The sequence below is a fragment of the Protopterus annectens genome, chromosome 2.part1, assembly GCF_019279795.1.
Source record: "Protopterus annectens isolate FY-2018-M chromosome 2.part1, PAN1.0, whole genome shotgun sequence".
Taxonomy (NCBI): domain Eukaryota; kingdom Metazoa; phylum Chordata; order Ceratodontiformes; family Protopteridae; genus Protopterus; species Protopterus annectens.
In genome coordinates this window covers 1,559,852,480-1,559,871,992 of record NC_056729.1, presented here as the reverse complement: position 1 = coordinate 1,559,871,992, position 19,513 = coordinate 1,559,852,480, and the positions used below count along the sequence as shown (strand labels likewise).

Below are 19,513 nucleotides of genomic sequence, written 5' to 3'. Positions count from 1 at the left end.
AAAGACTGCCTTCCTACTAGCTATCACTTAAGCCAAAAGGGTTTCAGAACTTCAGGCACTCATGGCTGTTAAGCCCTTCATCATTTCCATGCAGACAGGGTCTCCCTGAGGACTAACCCCTCCTTTATTCCAAAGGTGATATCTGATATGACACTCAACCAGGCCATACACCTACCCCCACCTTCTTTCCCAAACCTCAAAACAAGGGGGAAAGAAGTCTGGCTTTGCTAGATGTGCACAGACAACTCAGATACTATCTAGACCGTGCTAAACCCTTCAGAAAAACAGACCAGCTGCTTGTCAGCTTTTTGCCCCAGGGGCAGAGGGGAAGCACATTTCCAAACAAATCATTTCCAAATGGATATCACACTGTATCCATTTCTGCTACAGACTACATGGGACCCCCCCAAGTCTATTTGTATCCATTCCACTAGGGCAGCCTCCACTTCCACAGCCTTCCTCAGAGGATTCCCCACCAGGAACATCTTCGAAGCTGCCACCTGGACCTCTGTCCATACCTTTACAAAGCATTACCATCTTTTTACTAAGTCTAGAGCAGGGTTTTCCTGCACAGTTCTGCAGGGCTTGCTGACCCATACAATAGGGCTCTAATCTATCCTTCCACCCCTCTCCCCAGCTTTGGGATTCCTCCCACAGGTGATGACTGCAACAGTGAAACACAAAGAACATAGTACAGTTGTGTACACTTACCGTAAATGTAGATGTTTGAGTGTGTTCACTGTTGCAGTCCTGGTTTCCCTCCCTCCATCTCCCTTATATCCTCTTCCCCTAGGGGGACATAAGCTTCCCAGAGTGGTTTTTAGCCAGCAGGACCACTTTACCTTATAACCTTGTACTTCTGATGGGTTAGGGCAAGAAAAACTGATGTAAGGACATTGGCTGCCTTACTTTATAGCACTGACGACCTGACGTCAGACTACAGGCGACTGCAGCCGACGCAGAAAAACATTGACTTTGGTATTTGGGCCGGCCAAGGGCTACCACAGCAGGGATAACCCACAGGTGATGACTGCAACAGTGAATGCACTCAAACATCTACATTTATGGTAAGTGTACACAACTGTACTTTCCAGGATTAAGTAGAGAAGATATGGAGTGCCAAAATTTATTGGGGTTGATTTTATGCTGGAGTTGAAGCTGGGATTAGTATGACTTCTTATATCTGTTGAGTATTTTTATTATGTAGAGACTTGTCTTTATGTAGTGCCCCTCTGACCCTCTCAAAGAGATCCAGCAGGTTAAGTATTCAGGCTGTACCTTTCACGAAGCAAAACATCCTTGGCTCAAAAGTTTGTAAGCTATAGCTAAAGGTTCCTTTGTTTTATTAGTTCCTTAACTATACAGTCCATTATCTTACACAAGATACAAGTACGGCTAATTGCTCTGTAGTTTCCAAGGTTAGTAACTAGGACACTCTTGTGGAGATGTATCACAGTAGCATTTCTCCAGGCCCCACTTTGATATCCCATGGAGGGGCTATAATTGAACAGGTTTGTGAGGGTGGGGTTGAGGGGGCACAATAAGACCGTGTTTTGTACGGACAAGGAAACAACTTGGGAGTGTTGTCCAGACCCATAATTCTTAGTTTTGGAAAGGGCTTCTAAGGACTTGTTTGGAGGTCATCATAGTGGGTTGGTGCTGACTGTATGGTGTGTATGTGCTGGTAGTGGGCTATGGGAGGTAGGAGAGGGGAGAAGTTTGAGATAGATGTGTCCATTAGGATGTATTTGTGATTTCCTTTGGGATGGATTTGTTTAATAAGGTCGGTGCAAGGCTAAGTGTTTTGTATACATTTCCTGGCATAGATAAATAATGCTTTGTGGTTGCCCTTGGTTGCTGTAATGTTTAATTCAGAATTTACTTTGCAGGTTTTTGAGTCTTCACCTTAGTTCTTTATTTACTGCGGTGGTGGTGCTGCGGTAGCGTTGTCGCCTCACAGTAAGACGTTGTTCCGTTCGATTCTCGGCTAAAGCGTCTTCTGTGTGGAGACGTGTGAATAGGCGTACCTTCGTTGAAGGTTGTGCATCAGGGCTGGCAACTTGGCATGTAAAAATCTACTGCCAATCATTAGCGGACCGGGGTTCCGCTGTGGCGACCCCTAACTGGGAAAAGCCGAAAGACACAACAACAACAACCTTAGTTCTTTGTTTACACGTTTGAATTCAGATTTAGTGTGGGGAAATTTAAGTTTACTTTTAGGGATACCATTTTTTTCTGTGGTGTAGTTTTTTGATAGTGGGGGTCCACTATAGGAGCTTTTTTTAAACTCACATTTTATTTATGAAATATGAGGAGAAATAACTTTATGCAGGAGTTTAGGTGAGAGTAGAAGTCAGGGGTGTAAGTGGCAGCTTTAGTCACAAGGTTCTTTTTGGGTGGAGAGAATGTAAAACTCTTATTTATTTATTTAACATTTGTTGACCGGGAAAGTCTGACTAGGTTCCACAGATCCTGTTTTCAGCGGAGGCCCGGGGAGAAATGCTCCAGAAGCATGTCTTTAGAATGTGGGAGCTCACCAGTTAATCATCCACTTTTAGCTTTAGAGAAGTCCCCGAAGACAGTAGCGTTTGAACACATCTGGGGCTGGATTCTTAGGGAAAATATTATGGCACCGTGGCCTAATTTAACCAGCGATGAGCAAATGCTGGAGCATACAGCAGTTACATTAGTAAGAACAAAGTCAAGTAGATATAGTTGGGTACTTTTTCAAGTGAGAATTTACATTGATGAGGTCCAGGTACAAGTTTTGCATACTTTTTGTTTGTATTGTATGTTTGCCATTTTATGGCTGGTTAATTAAAATTACTTGTGGATTTTGTTAGATTCAGTACATTCATACATTCGTACATTAATACTAGGTTAACTGCCCTAAAAGGCCGTTTTAAATCTAGCCAATAACCCGAGGTCAGACTCAAACCCTGTACTTTGTGTCTGTAAGTTGAAGATCTTAACCATTATGTGTGCCAATCATCAAGCCTACTCTTTACTGGACTTGTTTCGATTTGTTCCCTCATACCAAGGGTGTTGCAAGAAGTACGATGGCAAGAATTGCATGGGGGAAGCCTATTATATACCAGCCTCAAGGATGTTTTGCATCTTTATATGCATCCCACCTATGAGGACATTTGCCATGGCAATAACCCCAACCCATCTGGCTAGAAGGATGAGCTACTGTCATCACTGGGAAGGCCCACACTGCCTTTCCCATACAGGTGCATATTCCTGTGCAGTCATTATGTGAGGGCTACCACCAGATAGTAGTTTGAGCAGAAAACCTCTTCGAGATTTATGTTGTTGAATCTCCTTCAAGAGATTGTGGCAGTATGCATTCTGATCTGCAGTAGATATAAAAAGTGTACACACCCATGTTAAAATGCCAGGTTTTTGTGATATAAAAAATGAGACCACAATAAATCATTTCAAAACTTTTCCCACCTTTAATGTGGCCTATAACCTGTGCAATTAAATTGAAAAACAAACAAATCTGTTAAGGGAAAAATATAAAAAATTAAAACGTACAATAAACTGGTTGCATAAGTGTGCACACCCTTAAACTAATAATTTGTTGAAGCACCTTTTGATTTAATTGCAGCATTCATTCTTCACATGGGAACTTGAGCTGTGCTCATACACACTTGAGTTCTGTGGACAGGCTGCTACGAGCTTCTTAACTAAGTGAATCTTTTTCCCCCATAAAAAATAAAATAAGTCTTAACAAAAGTGTGTGTTACGGGGAGGGGGGTGCAGTCTAATGTCAAGGGCTGCCCCTGATGTTCATCATGTTGATCACTGCTGCAGCTATATGGGGTTATATCTTGTGAAGGATGCAATGGCTAGCCAGCTTCCAAAGATTCAGGGCAAACTGCCAAGCAGCTCGAGCTGAGGTGACCAAAAGTCAAGTTTGGATGTGAAGCCCTTCAGAGCTTTTGTGCCAGTAGAAAAAGGGAGGCTGAGCTTTGAAAGGAATATGCTAGGAACAATAAAATGTAAATGTCTACACCCTGGCATAAAAAAGTGCATCGTAAAACAAGGGGAATTGAAGAAGGGAGCAGCTACTAAAGTAAGAATCATTCAAACATCTACTGTTATGGTGAGTATAACTTAATTAACTGTACTATGTTCATCCCATTGATCACTGCTGCAGTATCCTTAACTATATGGATAGAGTACCATAGCTAACTACATTTGGGAGGTAGAAAGAGAAGAGTCCAGGAATTCCTGGAGAATGGTCCTAACAAAGCTTGATTTGGACCTAGAGAAGGAATCAAGCTTATAGGTCTTTGTAAAAAGTATGCACAAAGGTCCAAGTAGCAGTCATAGATGATGTCAAGGCTCTGGTAGACAGGGCCTTAACCCTGCCTGGAATACATTTGTTATGGCGAGTATAACAAAAGGTAATTAGACAACCATTCGGAAATAGATTGTTTTGACACAGGTTGTCCCTTCTTATTACCTTTACAAGAAATATCAAGAGATCTGAGAGATATAGTAGGCTGGCTGGATGTTATATATTTGGTGGGATATAACACCATATAGCTAAGGCTACCGCAGCAGTGATCACTACTGTACTGTCCTCATCTTCTGCACAACATTAAAATGACAAGTAAAAAGGAGAGTAATCTGCATTAAAAGCAAGATCTCATCCACACCCGCAGTTTTGCCACCTCAAAACTATTTAACTGCTGCATTGATGCCATAAGTAGAAATGGGTCTAATCCCACCCATCACATCTAGTATGGCTTCCTCAAAGAAAGGCATATCCACTGGGCTCAGGAATTCTTTAGAGTGTTCCTTCTACCTACTGTCACTGCCTCCAGTCAAAGTCACTGTCTTTCTACAGTTGTTTAAACCTTTTACAAATATGTAGCAAGAAAGCACCATTCTTATACCTCTCAATTGTACAGATTTTTGCAGAATATCCAGATTTTTGCCTCATATTTTTACTCCTTTTTTCATAAAATTGTGTTTTTTTTCTGGGAAATAAGTGGAAAATTATTAAAGATTGAAGTTAGAAAATAATGACAGACATTTGAGTTTCAGACTTCATACCCTTCAGAAAATTCATGCTAGTGCAAAACCTGTTGTTCTATCAAACCTTCTAAGCTTGTAAGAACAATATTTAAAAATTGTCCCTATTTTTGGGCCTTTGTCCCCCTTTTATTTATGACACCAGATTTCTTGCTTTAAGAGTTTGAGAGGTATGACCATTCAGTATTCTAGCAGGCTCTTCTCCAAATGTAGTGTGATGTCGTTAGTGTTGTAATGATCAGTATGCAGATAGACATTTATTTAGTTGTAACAGTGTTGCCTTACCTATGTTGTTATTGCTGTTGATAATGGAAACTGTGTTTGCTGCTACATCATGCTTAAGGTAGGTTTTCCTCCAATGTGGAGCAGCTGGAAGTGAATGCTTCCTTAAGGAAATAACTGATATTGGCACTGGAAAAATTAATTGGGATATGCAAATGTGAAGTATGGTTTGCATACCTTGATGCCCACATTCGGAGAGAGAGAGAGAGATCATGTGGCATTTATCCTTCCTGTCTAAGATTTCTGAGTGGGTGAACACTATGTATCACAGTACAGTAGGCTTAGTTTTTCTCTGCACTGCATGCCTTGAGGCTGCATTTCTTCCTATACTTCACTGCCAGTTTTTTTAAATTCATTAGTTAGAAAAGTGGCCAGCACCTCTCTGATGCCTCGGGATAACCTATTGAGAGGTGATGTCTTTCTCCTCCTTTAGCAGTATATGCTAATTTTGCACAGATATAACACAGGACTTTTTATATGCTGCTTTACGTAGATTCTGATTGCAGAGTCCTGTAGGCATCATGTTCATGTGGTACACAAACTCCTGTTCCATATTACTTGGCAGGCAACAGAGCAAGGGATGAAAGATCAGTTCTACAGCTAGAGACGTGGCAGAAGCTGATCTCCCAAACAGTCCATATTACACTGCAGTCTGTTTAAGTGGAACCAGGAGAAGAACATCTGAGTGATCCTTCTAGAAACAAATGTTGCCTTTACTTTCAAATGAAGACTGAACTGTCACACTGAAAAAGAAATATAATCAATGGATCCTGGCAGAGTCATGGAGACTGATAGCAGATGTCCGAATTTTGTATCATAGGTCTTATTAGCGCTATGTTTGTCTTGTTCCCATTTAGTAAATGAAGTGTTCCTTTGCACAGACAATTATTTTTCAAAAGCCCAGCTTCAGGAGGCAGTTACACTTAGTGTACTCTTGTGTACCAGTTATATTTTGTGCATTCTGGTTAGTGAGGCAGAGGTAGTGCCTTATCTCCTAGCTACGATATTTTGTGCGTTCTGGTTAGTGAGGTAGAGGTAGTGCCTTATCTCCTGTAATCGGATGCTGTGGTGTGACTCAGTACTTGGTGAGGAATCCGGTTGTGTAGTTCTGCCTTGTGGTCAAAATTTGTAATGAGTAGTATGGTCCATTTAGCAATAGTGAGTCAAGAGTATGTCCCTCTGCTGTGCTTTCTAAAGCTGTAGTCAGGTCAGCATGCTTACTGTTTGGAGTACATCATGCCGCCCATTGCCCCTCTCTAGTAGTTAGCCTAGTAACCACCTATGATCCCATGACCCAGTATTGGTTGCTAGCTATGAATGGCTTAACATATTGGATAAAATGTTTCCTGGTAGTGTTCCAGAGATGAATACAGATCTTACTTTTAGATGCCTGTGTAGTGAGTAATCAAATGGTCATTGCCCTTTCATACATAGCTTTGCAGTTTTACTCCATAGGTAGGTAGGTACTAGGCTATTGGCCCTAGGGCCTATATAAGCCTAGCCAAAAAGGTACACTGGCTTTCGCTACCCAAGAAAATTATTTTCCTGTGCCCCTGTCAAGCAGAGCCCCAGAGGTGATCCCCGGGGTGAATTATCTATTTCCCATCCAGTCATTCCCAGTCCCAATATTAACATATTAATAGAGTTATAATTCCTCTGGCATAGAGTCTACTAGTCGGTTAGGGGGGTTCCCTATTATATGATCGACGCATTCTTTCAAATGCATCTTGATCGAACTTGAAAGCACGAAACAGCATATAAGCAAATTCTTTCCCTGGGAAAGAAATCGCTTGGCCGCCTTTGTTATTTTGCCTTTTTCATCACTGTAGTGCGATCTCGGAGTTGGTATATTTAACTGGGGGTTGGGGGGCACAGCCCTCCACTTTATGTAATGTTTTAAAGTTTGTTTCTCTTTTGGAACAGCGATTCAAGATTGTAAGCTTTTGCTTATATGGGGTCGATAAATCAGCATTCGCTTTTTTAAGCATTCGCTGATTTAATATAGATCTGGTTAGGGTATATATGCTCTCCTGTAGTCTTGAGTTCTTTTGATCTTGTCCTTGCTTGGCTGTCATTCTAAAAAAAATTCTGTTTGTCAAAAAAGCATAGACAGTCTAGAGTCAATAAAGTACTGGTGAGATTAGCAGATTTTGAAGTAAGACCATCACTGTTTCTCTATATTGCCTGCCTTGACACCCACATTGAGAGAGAGAGAGATCATGTGGCATTTATCATTCCTGCCTAAGATTTCTGAGTAGGTGAACACGGTGCATCATAGTACAGTAGCCAGTATGTGCCAAGGGAGACATAGAGGGGGTCCTGTAGTTGGCTAGGATGTGATAAGGGGTTTTGTTAATAGTAAATTGGATGTGAAGGATTTCCAGGTTGTTATCTTGTCTAATGAGCCTGAAGGTGATGTTTTGCTTTTCAAATGTAGGGCATTCATCTAGGGTGGTAGGCCTGAACATGTAGTAGGTGTTGAAACCTTGCACTGAAGAGGTGCTGTCAGTGGTCTTGAGCCAGGTCTCAGGGACAATGCTTGTATCGATGAATTCCAAGGTAATGAGTTCCTGTAGGGAGTGGATTATTTTGTTAAGGCTGCTAGCATTGAGCAATAGTAACATTATGTTGTCTAAATTTTTTTGTTAAGTTGGAAGCTTTTGAAGACTGATATTGCCTAAAAAAAGGCACTATGGGGTTGTGGACAAGGTCTTTGCCAATATGCAGAAACCTTAGGGATATAGGTGCAGGACATTCCTGGCAAAGTATTTAGGACTGTCTACCATCTCTTCCCAAGCTGTTACATATTGGACCACCTTTGAATGATACCAGATCCAATTAGGTTCATAGATAGTTTCATACATAAGTACTAGGCTAGCTGTCCTTGTGGACCCTTTTAACTGTAGCCAATTTCCCTTACAAAGGTGAGAATCAAACTGCACCTTGTGACTGTGAGGTAAACACCTTAACATTATACCAACCGGCAGCCCAGTAGTTGGTCAATAATCTTTTATTTGTATTGTGATATAATTTGCTGAAAGCTAGCTTTAATAGCCTTGAGCAGCGACCTTTGAATGTCTACTCATTTTTCAGGGGATCCTAACCTGACTTGCGTGCAGTTTGAGCAACTTGACGCAGTCTCTACTACTTGCAACACCCCATCACCTCTGTTGGTATCAGAAATTGCGCAAGATGTTTAGCATATTAATCACTGCTGCAGTAGCCTTAGCTATATGGATTACATCCTGCCATAGATAGAACAGCTGGACAACTTCCAAAGCTTCAAGGCACCTCCACGCACTCAAACCATAAGGCGACTTGAGCTAAACTGCCTAAAAACATGGTTTGACCATCAGAACCTTCAGAGCTTTTCTGCTGCCGAAGAGAATGCTTTTGAGGCTTGACTGTCAGCTTGTGCTGTTCCATAGCTTGGCAAATAAGTTCCCTTTGAGGAAAAACTTTACACATTTTAAATTTATTGTTTAAAAGTACTTTCCTTGTTAAAAAGTTATTTTTTTTGTCTAGGAGTTTGTGTTTCAGTGGACTGTCACACGAGTTAATCTGTACTTTTAAATGGGAATGCACTTTTTCCTGTCAGTTTAAAAGCTGTTAAAAGTAGTTGAAACTTTTTTTTTTGGTGGAGAAACTATATTTATTTTACTTTTGGGGGCTGATAAGTGTATTAAAGTGCTTTCTTACTGTTTTTGTAGGGAAAAAAGTGATTTTTATCACTGTAAACTTTCACCAGCTTGTGCTGCTTCTTTTTCCTGGGAAGTAGGCACCATTTTCGGATTGACCTTGGAACAAATTACCGGTCCCAGGATCAATCCTCCTTTCAGCCACAAAAATTAAAAATAAAGCAAACAACCTTTGCCACCACAGCAAGTTAGCAATTTGCCTCCGCCACAAATGGTTGACCCTGCTGTAGCCAAAGCTGGTTCCTCAGACCACTCATCTTTTACCTTGGATCCCTGGTGTAGCACCCCTGGCCACTACGGTTGTTGGCCACAACCTCTGAGGATGTTTGATATCCTCATTGGCAGCAGGGAAGTCTTTCCTGTTTAGTGAAAATGTTGAGCCTGTCCTTGGGGAAGATGCTGCTGTCATTATCAACCATGTTGGCCCCATTTTTCCAGTCAAAAAGAAACAGAAAACTAAGCATGTATTTGCCCAAATTACTCTGGAGATGAGTAGTTTACTGGGTTTGAGGTTTCTGAGTCCTTCAGAAAATACTATGAGTTGTTACAAATGGAATTTCTAGAACCTTCACAAATTTCCTCAGTGCTGTTAGCATTAGAGGATGTGTGTCACTGCAATTTTCCTGATAGTCAGCCTACTGCCTACTCCTGCTAAACATTACAAATGGAATTTCTAGAACCTTTACAAATTTCCTCAGTGCTGTTAGCATTAGAGGATGTGTGTCACTGCAATTTTCCCTGATAGTCAGCCTGCTGCCTACTCCAGCTAAACATTCTGTTAATTTCCAATCCTACCTTGTTTGATAAGGATGGGAAAATTATTGAGAAGTATGGGAAAAAGTGTGTGGTTTTGCAGCTTTGATTTTTAGGATTTTGAATTCTCAGGCTCACATGTTCAAGTTTATTCTAACTAATTGTGAAAGTAGTTTCTTCTTGTGAGGAAAAATCTGCTATTAATAATTTAGTTTCTTCCATCTTACAGGTCACATCTCATTGTTTAAAGTGTGTGCCTGACTCTTTTGATACTGTTTGCCCAGCTGCGTTTTCAGAACCTCCCAGATGAGGTAAATGCCAAATGATGTGAAAAATGAGATTTTCCTTTGGATAGAGATTTAGTTTTTGATACTTTTGCTGCACAGGTTACCAAAAAGTGTGATGAGAGGGGTAAGTTGATACAGGGAATCTCAGATTTTAATAAGTTCTCCCTTCCAAATTGTCAAAGGGATTCTCTAACCCCTCATCTAATTTTGGCAAGAAATAAAATAAACAATCTCAGCAAAATGCTAGCAAACAGACATTTAAGAAACAATGTCAAGAGGGGGGGTCCAAAAAGAAGACAGGAATTCTCCCAAAAGAAAGGACAGTCCAACAAGTCAGAATGACTATTTAAGGGACCATGTCTCCCCTCGTACCATGTCATTCTCTCTTTCCTTCCAGAAAGTCTGAATCAGCACTTCTCCATTTGGGAGGCGATAGTTTCAGGTAAATGTGTTCTGAAAATCATTCGTCGAGGTTACTGATGCGAAGTGGGAGGAAAATCCTCCTTTTCAGGGGGTACTTCATTATCCACCAGACCAGACTCCGCTGTTTTCTCAGTCCTTCAACATATGTTGTCTCAGGGAGTTATAGAGACAGGTTCTCTTTCCCAGTTTGGGAAAGCTTTTTATTCAAGGCCGTTTTTGATGCCAAAGTTAAAAAGTGCTTGGAGATCAGTTCTGGGTCTTTTTTTTTTTTTTCCTAAACCAATGTGCACTAGTGCCCATGTTCAGAATGCTCTTACTTCACAACCCTGTTACCTCTTCTTCCTCATTTAAGTTTCCTGGTATCAGTATATTTAAAATATGTTTATCATGACATCCCTTTTCATCTAGATTTCAGGTGTTTCTTAAGGTGTTTTGTGTCTGGATCACATTATCAGTTCTCTGCCTTTTCCTTTGGACTATCCACTGCAGCAAGAGTGGTCACAATGTGTGTAGTTCCAGTTTTAGCTCAATGCAGGCTACAGGGTATCCACAGGTTTTTGTATTTAGATAACTTGCTTATTTTACAGAGTCTTTTTCTAAGTGTTGGGAATTTCTCATTTGGGTGAGAGATCTTTTATACAAGCTGGGATTCCAAGAATAATTTCAAAAATCTTTTTTGACTCCATCACACAGGATTGTGTTCCTGGGCTGTCTCCTACATGCCTCAATTCAAAGAACTTTTCTTCCACAGGAAAAAATGAATATATATCTAGATCTTCTTCTATGGTCTTCCACTCAGACTTCTGTCTTTACAAGGGTACCGGCATCAGTGATTCTCATGTGTACCCTGGCTAGACTTCACAAGAGAAGGATACAGTGGTATCCGAAATCTGTTTTGTCCCAGCATCAACACCCATTATCTTTTCAAATGTCAGTGCTGAGATTTGTCAGAAGAGAAATCTTTTGGTGGAGACAACAGGTATTCTTTAATCCAGGTCTCCCTTTCTCCCTCCCTGTTCCAAAGCAGACCGTCATCACAAACACTTCTGACTTTACTTCAGGAGCAGTTTCAGAAGGGTATAATTGCAGGGGGTGTGGGACATCAAGGACAGATGCAAATACATAAATGTCAAGGAGATGCTTACCCTGGTCAAGACATTCAACTCTCTGAACCAGCTTTGGTCACCAGGACCTCTTCAAGTGGTTACAGACAATATCACAGTCATGTGGTACATCAGCAAGCAAGGGGGAATGAGGTTGTATCCCGCCTGCAGAATAGCCATGGGATATATCTTCGCAGTACAGTCTCACCCTACAGGCATCCTACATTCGATTAGTGCACAATTTTGTTTCAGATAGGCTGGCCAGGACCAGGGCAGACCCTCACAAATGGAAACTAGATCAGGGGGTCTACCAAGATTTGCTCCATCTGCGGGGGAGTTCCTCAAGTAGACCTCTTTCCTTCCTGTCTGAACAATCAACAGGCAAGATTCTCTTCCAGGACTTCACGCAGGAAGGCCTGTAAGACAGATGCCTATTCTTTTCTTTGGACAGGAATGTTCCTGTATTGATTTAAACCCTTTCCACTAAAATCCATGGTGCCAACAACATAACCTACACCCATTCAGGGCTATGTTTTTTTTTTTTAGAATATTTGTGTCTTACTCCTTTATCAAGGTTCATTAATTGGCATTTACATTTGCCTGTGTCTCCTCTTCTTTCAGTGCAGTATCATGTCAACATTTTCTTGAAAAGGGTTTTGTGCAAGAAGCCTCCAAGAAAACTGGTGGCCCTTCCCTGGGATCTTAATTTTGTGTGAGAAAAGCTAACGCTTGCTCCATTTGAACTAGGTATTCTGGTTGACTTGAGGTTCTTAATATGGAAACAATTTTACTGATTGCTCTGACCTCTGCAAGAAGGGTATTTGAGTTGCAAGCCCCTATGGTGAGTCAACTGTATTATCATTTTCCATAGGGACCTAAAGTGGTATCCGAGGTTACTTTAAGCCAAACTATTCATCTCCCTACTTTCTTTCCTGAACCTAAAAATGAATGGATGTCCACAGACAGCTCAGGTGTTACCTTCACAGATACAAATCTTTCAGATGTTTGGATCTTGTAAAGTTAAGAAGAAACAACGCTGTGTCAAAACAGACTATTTCCAAATGGCTATTCCCTTTAGTTATACTCACTATAACAAAACTGTTTCATGCACGGTCCAGGGCCACTCCACCAGGGCCTTGGCTTCATCTATCAGTAGGACTTGTTGGCGGGACAGATTTGTTTCCCAGAGAGACCCCAATCTGTGGAATAGACTCCCTCTCTATGTCAAGCAAAATACCTCTTTACCCCTTTTTAAGCATAACCTGGATAACCGCATGGGAAATAGAAAATACATTCTTGGGATTCCACCTGTGTCTCTGCTGGACAGGGGCATTGAGTGCTGATTTGTCTAAACATGGGCTAAACTCTTGCCTAGGCTTACAAGGGCCTCAGGGCCAATAGCCTAGTATCTTCCTATGATTCTATGGCTTTTTGGAAAGGGTTGGATTCTAGAGGTTTTCTAAAAGCTGCTACTTGGTACATTGTACATACTTTTACAAGGCACTGTAAGCCTGATTCCTGCTCTGGGTCCATACCAAACTTTGCTAAGACTATTCTGCAGGGACTCCTGGACTCTTCTCCTTCTGCATTCCAAATGTAGTTATCAGCCCATATCGAAGACTACTCAGAAGTGATCAGTATGATGAGCATAGTACAGTTGTCTAAGTTGAACTTACCATAACAGTAGATGTTAGAATGGGTTTACTATTAAACTATCGAAGTTAAAAAAAAAAAAATGGTACTTAGTGAACTATGTCGCCGAAAGTACACATTACCTAACGGCCCTAATGTTGAAAATCAGCTGTTAATGCCGAAAATGTCAAACATGACATTCTACGGCACTTAACAGCAATTCCACCCTTGCCATAACTCCCTAACTAGTACACCTAACATCCTGTTTATGCAGGGGGGCAAGCTCCCCTGCACCCCCCCCCCAACTGTATATTCCAACTCTGAGATCGTACTACAGTGAGAAAAGGGAGGTATTTCCCTTACCGGACTGTACCGCGATCCCTGTATATAATCAAATGTTCATATTTGCAAATGTACAGTACATTCGCATATGTAACGTTTGATTATGTAGCTTGCACACACATGAACTATTTGAACATCTGTAGTTTGAATAGTTCATAGGCGTACAATGCTACGTCGGCATTGTAATAGTAAACTTGTCTGCTCCCTCCCTCCATCTCTCTTATGTTTTGGTATTTTTTTATGCCAGGGTGTGGACAATTATTTTTTTTCGTAGCATTGTCCTTTCAGGGCTAGCCTCCCTGTCTCTACTGACAGAAAAGCTCAGGAAGGGCTTTACACCCAGACTTGTCTTCTGGTTAGCTCAGCTCAAGATGCCTGACAGTTTGGGCACGTGGAAGGTGCACTGAAGTTTTGCAAGCTGGAAGGTTGTTATATCCTTAGCAGGATGTAACCCATATAGCTAAGGCTGTTGCATCAGTGATCATTTAAACTACTGTTACGGTAACCTTCACGACTGTACTTTCTGTGTTCCTGTCATTCATGATGCTTATCTTTATGTTGTTTGTTAAAACAAAGTATGATTTTCAGTCAAAGGATTTCGCAGTGCTACTTACAAAGACAGTTGTAAGAGCTGGACTGTATTTCTGTACCACTTGTAACATTTCTTCCTTCAGAATGAACTCCATTTACTCTTAACCTCTTGTGTTGCATTTTCCTTTCACTGTTTCACCGATGATACTGCTATAGACCCCACAAAAGACTAACTGCTTTGGTAACCTTTTGTGTAGTATAGTGTCTGCAATCTAAAGCCATGCCTACCCCTGCTTGTCCCTCCTTGGTCCATTGTCCAAAAATAAAACAAAACTCTGATCTCTGTGTGTGTCAAGAGCTTCCTGATATGAATTCATGCTGCCTTGTGTCTTGTGCCCCACTGGGAATCGGCTTGAAATTGCTTGGCTTGATTCTTGAATATAAGCATTTATTTTACAGAGGATCTCACATTTTCCTTCTAATGTAAAAGTAATGATAAATGTGTTAGTTCTTTTTAAGTGTGAGTAATAGTGATTGCATAGCTGCTATGCAAAAAAAATCAGGTCACAAGCTATAGAAGTCTTACTGAGTGTACGCATGTATGGCAAGTAACCGTTGTGCCTGTGAGTCATCCACAAGCTGGTACTTCTGCTCGTTATCCCGTTTAAATCGAATAATGCTTCATTGTAATTCAAGACACAAAGTATGCTGCAGCAGGAAATACAAATAGATTTACTGAAGCATCCAGGGAGAACAACACTTTCAAGTTATTTTTATTTTGTAGTTTTAGTGCCTTGTTCACTGAATCTTAATTTGCAAGGTTAATATTTTCATTCGACAGGTTCAGAGAAGTTAAGTTGTTTTGCTACAGGGTTTTGTTATTGCAAACCCTCATAAACAAATGTGTGTGTTGATTTTCATTTGCTGTTTGGCTTCATGGTAGCACCAGTAAATGTTTTCTTCATACCTTAAGAGTTACAGGCATGCCACTGTTTGTGTTTCTGAATTGTGATATATTCATCTGCTCTTAGCTGATTTGTGTTTAACTGATACTAGAAAGAGATGTGGCTTTGGGATAACATTGGTTGGGTAGGTCTGAGATGGTCCTTTTTAAGTCCTGTCTGGTGATGATATCCTTAACTGTGATGCCTTTCCAGATACATTGGTAGCAGATCCTAGGGCACTGGTTTAAATCCCATTAACTGGTTGTGCATTGTTGTTCATTAGGGCAGATTTCTGGATAGTGTTAAAGTAAAACACTGTTAACAAATAAATACCACTTCTGAATAATACATTGACTCATTACTGCTGTGGTCCTTTGTACTTTCTAACTTTCTATAACACAGCTGCTCTGCTCTTAAATCAGTCAGTCTCAGCTTGCTGATTGAGAAGGAACTGCTCTTTACCTTGCTAAATGCTAATCTTGTAAGGCACGTAAGTGGCATATGTTTAGTAATATATCTATCGTAAGTGTCTACATGGCTGGCTGGCTTGCATATGTTTTCCAGAGTGACGATTCAGACCTTGATGGATTGTCTCATTATGTGAAATGAGGTTTTGAAAACATGTCATTTCAAAATAATTTTGTCTTGTGTGTCATATAAGATGTTAGTAGGAAACAGACAATGTTAAAGCAACATTAAGTAAAATCAGTCACAGAAATTAAAAACAGCAATGTTTCAATCAAGAGCACCACTGGATTTACTTTTATTTGAATATGTTTTAAGCTGTTAATGCTAAAACATGTTGTTGTTATTTTTTTACCCATTCCCTTTTTGTCAAGGCCCATGGAAATTTCTCCTTCAGAATCTGAAGTTAATCTATCTCTAGTCTTATTACATTGTTGCATATTTACTTTTATTTTCATAAGTTTGTAAGCTTTAATTTCAATGCATTTATTATTAATTTACATAATTCTCTTCCTCTCAAGACCCATGGAAAGTTCTCTTTCACAGCCTAACGTTATGTGTTCCAGTCTTGGTACAACATTGCTTTCGGTGCTCTCGCACTACTGTTGGAACTGACATTTTGTACGGAGTTTGGTAGTGACACAGGTGATGCATGGATTGATCAGAACTGTAATGAGTTCAGTAGCAGTTAACCGTAACATCCTTCGTGAAATGGTGCCCTGGTTAGTTTGTAAATGTGCGCATAGGTATAATTTTGCTGCTTCATTAGGGAGTTTCTCTTTCACAGGGTGCATTGCACTTGGAGTTGATTATACTTAAGAAGGTACAACGACACAGCACTCAACATAAGGTGAATGTGGAGGTTATGCCACCACACCTCAGAAAATTCTTTGTTTTTGCTTTATGTGAATTTCTCTTTTTGTTAACAGCATGTGTTAAATGTGTTTGTTTTCCGTTTGATGTCGTTTTACTGTAGTAATAGCAGGTGTTTCTGATTTGGATGATTGTTTTAATCTGAAAAGGGAGCCCGGCCATGTGTCTCTGTTACCTGGAGGTTATCACAGCGCTTAGTCGCATCATTTTCAGATTCTGTGACTTGTCTTGTTGACTCCAGAGATAACAAATTCATTAAGCGCTCATCATTGAGTTTGAGGTACAGAGCTGTCATTGTGACCTGCTGTCTTTCTTTATGCGCAATGTACGTGTATAAATGTTCATCATGTATCTGTTTTTCTGCCACCAGGAGCCTAATTTGATCATGTCAATATCTGCAAACCCACCCCCCTGCCACTAGCCATCTAATTATTCAGGCACATTCCCTCATGTGTAGTAGCAATTGTTATGTGGGTAGCCGCGGTAGTCTGGCGACCAGATTGACATGCATATTATTTTGATAATAAAATAATAGAAAATAAATATTGGGTGGGGCTATATGCAAAGAAACAACCTACAGATAAGGGGATTTGATATAGTGCCAACAGCAGCAGTTTAGATGAACAAAAAATACATTTTTGAAAGGATTTTGAAGTCCTAAAAAAAGCCATCCGTAGTGGTTGTGTTAGCTTAACTGAATGGCAAAAAAAGTGCTCCTACCTATAAAGCTTGTTTGCCTGTCTACTCATGTTTAATATCAATACTGTATGGCCTGACTTTCCCGCCCTCAGTTTCTGCCCTAAATCATGTAAAATTAACACAGACCAGTGACTCAGAGTTGAGTTACAGCTTGATGTACAGTACTAAGGGGCTGTTTCTTTTTTTTTCAAACGGTGAGAGTGTAAGGCTGCAGTGTTATACAAACTGTGATGTTATCTCTTGAAATGAAACAAACATTTTGCTACCATCTGTGCAGTAGGGCATGTAGATGTGTCATGTTTTGGGAGAGGTGGAGATGACAGCAGGTGGTAGTAATCATACTATTCAAGCTCTGAATTGCCTCTTGAGAGAGACCAGAATAAATTCCCAAAAAATTAAAGTCCATTTTGTTTCTCAGCTGACGAAAACCTGTATGATGTCTCCTTTTATATTTCTTTCTGTTTGTAGAGCTTTGTAGAGTATCTGTAGATGCTGATTCTAATCGTGGAATATACTAAGTTGCATCTTGCCATTTATTTTGTCTTCCAGAAATAGGTCTGTAGTGCTGTGGTTGTTACACCGACTGCATGATAGTTGCACATTAGACATTGAGTTGTGTATGTTACTTCATATTTGCATCCTGTACCACATAAATAATACACTGCCATGAACAACATCGCAACACTGTTTATACCTAACTTTCATAAATCAAACTGTGTGCCACATTTTTCACCATGAACTACTGTTCTAAACAACTTTTTTCTGCAAATGCTGGCTAAAGGTTTAACTGTACCTATTTTCTTTAAATATTTATATCTGTGCATATTGTGTTGTTCATAAAGCATTCTTTATGTAAGTATGTGCCTTTGTGTTTAGTGAGTTTCACATATATCTATAGATATGTTTGTGTGTATGTATGTATATATATGTGTGTGTGGGTGTGTGTGTGTGTATATATGTATATATATATATGTATATACACACACACATACACACACACATGTATATGTGTGTGTGTGTGTGTGTGTATAAGTGAATATATGGGTGTATTGCTGAAGGTTGAATGCGTACACTGTTGATGTACAGGAGAGCGATAATTCCCGGGGAGGGGAATATTCCCTTTTCCTAGGGATTATACGATGTTGGAGTAAGTATATATATATATATATATATATATATATATATATATATATAATTAGCAGGGGGTTGTGGGGGTGCAGGGGGGCTTACTACCCTGCAAAAACACTTGCTTCTTTGTTTAGCCTGCTCTGGAGTAATCCTCACAGCATGCCCTCTACCTGTTGATGGTTTTACATCGATATTCTGGACATTAACATTGTACATGTTTGAGCTATTGTTATAGGTGTGTGTGTGTGTGTGTGTGTGTGTGTGTATTTTTATAGATTGTCTACTTAAAGGTAAATGAACTGGACACCCATGACCCTTTTTCATTCTAAATCTAATTACAATGAAGTGAAAACAGATCATAAAACAATGTATAACAGCAAAAGAGTAACAGCATTAACCAAGTTCAAGCAGTGTTACAAAATTAAGAAAATAATCATAGGACTATTTATTGGTTCATAAAAATGTTCACATCCAGATGTCAAATCTGAGTGGGCAGCTCAGAGGTGAAGTTTTAAGGTCAGAGGTAATTATCTGACTGCACCAAAACATATGCAAGTTGCTTCTTCTCTGAGTAGCGATTTGAGCTTTACCATAAATACTGTTGGAGAATGGGAGATTCCTGAATGAAGAAGGGATGCAGTCTAGTTTGTCATACAACTGTGATTGCATTAGATCAAACAAATCAGGAAAGTCAGTGCCCAAGCAAAAAGAGCCTAAGCTCCAGCCAATTGGAATGCAAGTATTTAGGCAAAAAGACCACCATGAAAAAGCCAACACGGATTTATTAATGGCACAGTATCAAAAACTAAACATGCCCCAGACCCAAGAATCCAAACCATGGGTGAATTTTCTGGCTTCTAATAAGAGTTCTATGAACCATTCCATTCCTATAGAATGTGGGATAATTGAAAATAAATCTGTAATATCATAGTTACAAAAATAATATTGTTATGAAAAGTTCTTTGATCTATAGTTTCCATGAAATCCCAAGAGTCCTTAAAAGCCATCTTGATCCATCCATAATGTCTTCACCTTAGAATCTGTATATTTGTCTAAAGTGTAGGTTTTTGAGCCATTAGCAGCTACTGTAGTTCTTAGTGGGGATTATTGACATCTTTGTGGACCTTAACTATGCCAAAAATGGAAGGTATAACATGTTTTTCCATCAACAAGTATTTGTACAACTCATTATCAATCATTTTGTCAAATAATAATTCTCTTAACCCGAAGTCAGTTTTCAAATAGGCTATATTAATTTCATTGATAGAAACTCTGCTATACTTCTCTTCATTACCTAAAAGTTC

General features: G+C 39.9%; 1 protein-coding gene across 2 annotated transcripts in view; it reads left to right on the top strand.

Moving 5' to 3' along the window:
- Nucleotides 1-19,513, top strand: part of PRKCZ (protein kinase C zeta) — a 4,411,399-nt gene that overhangs the window by 1,644,680 nt on the left and 2,747,206 nt on the right. The window lies entirely within an intron of this gene.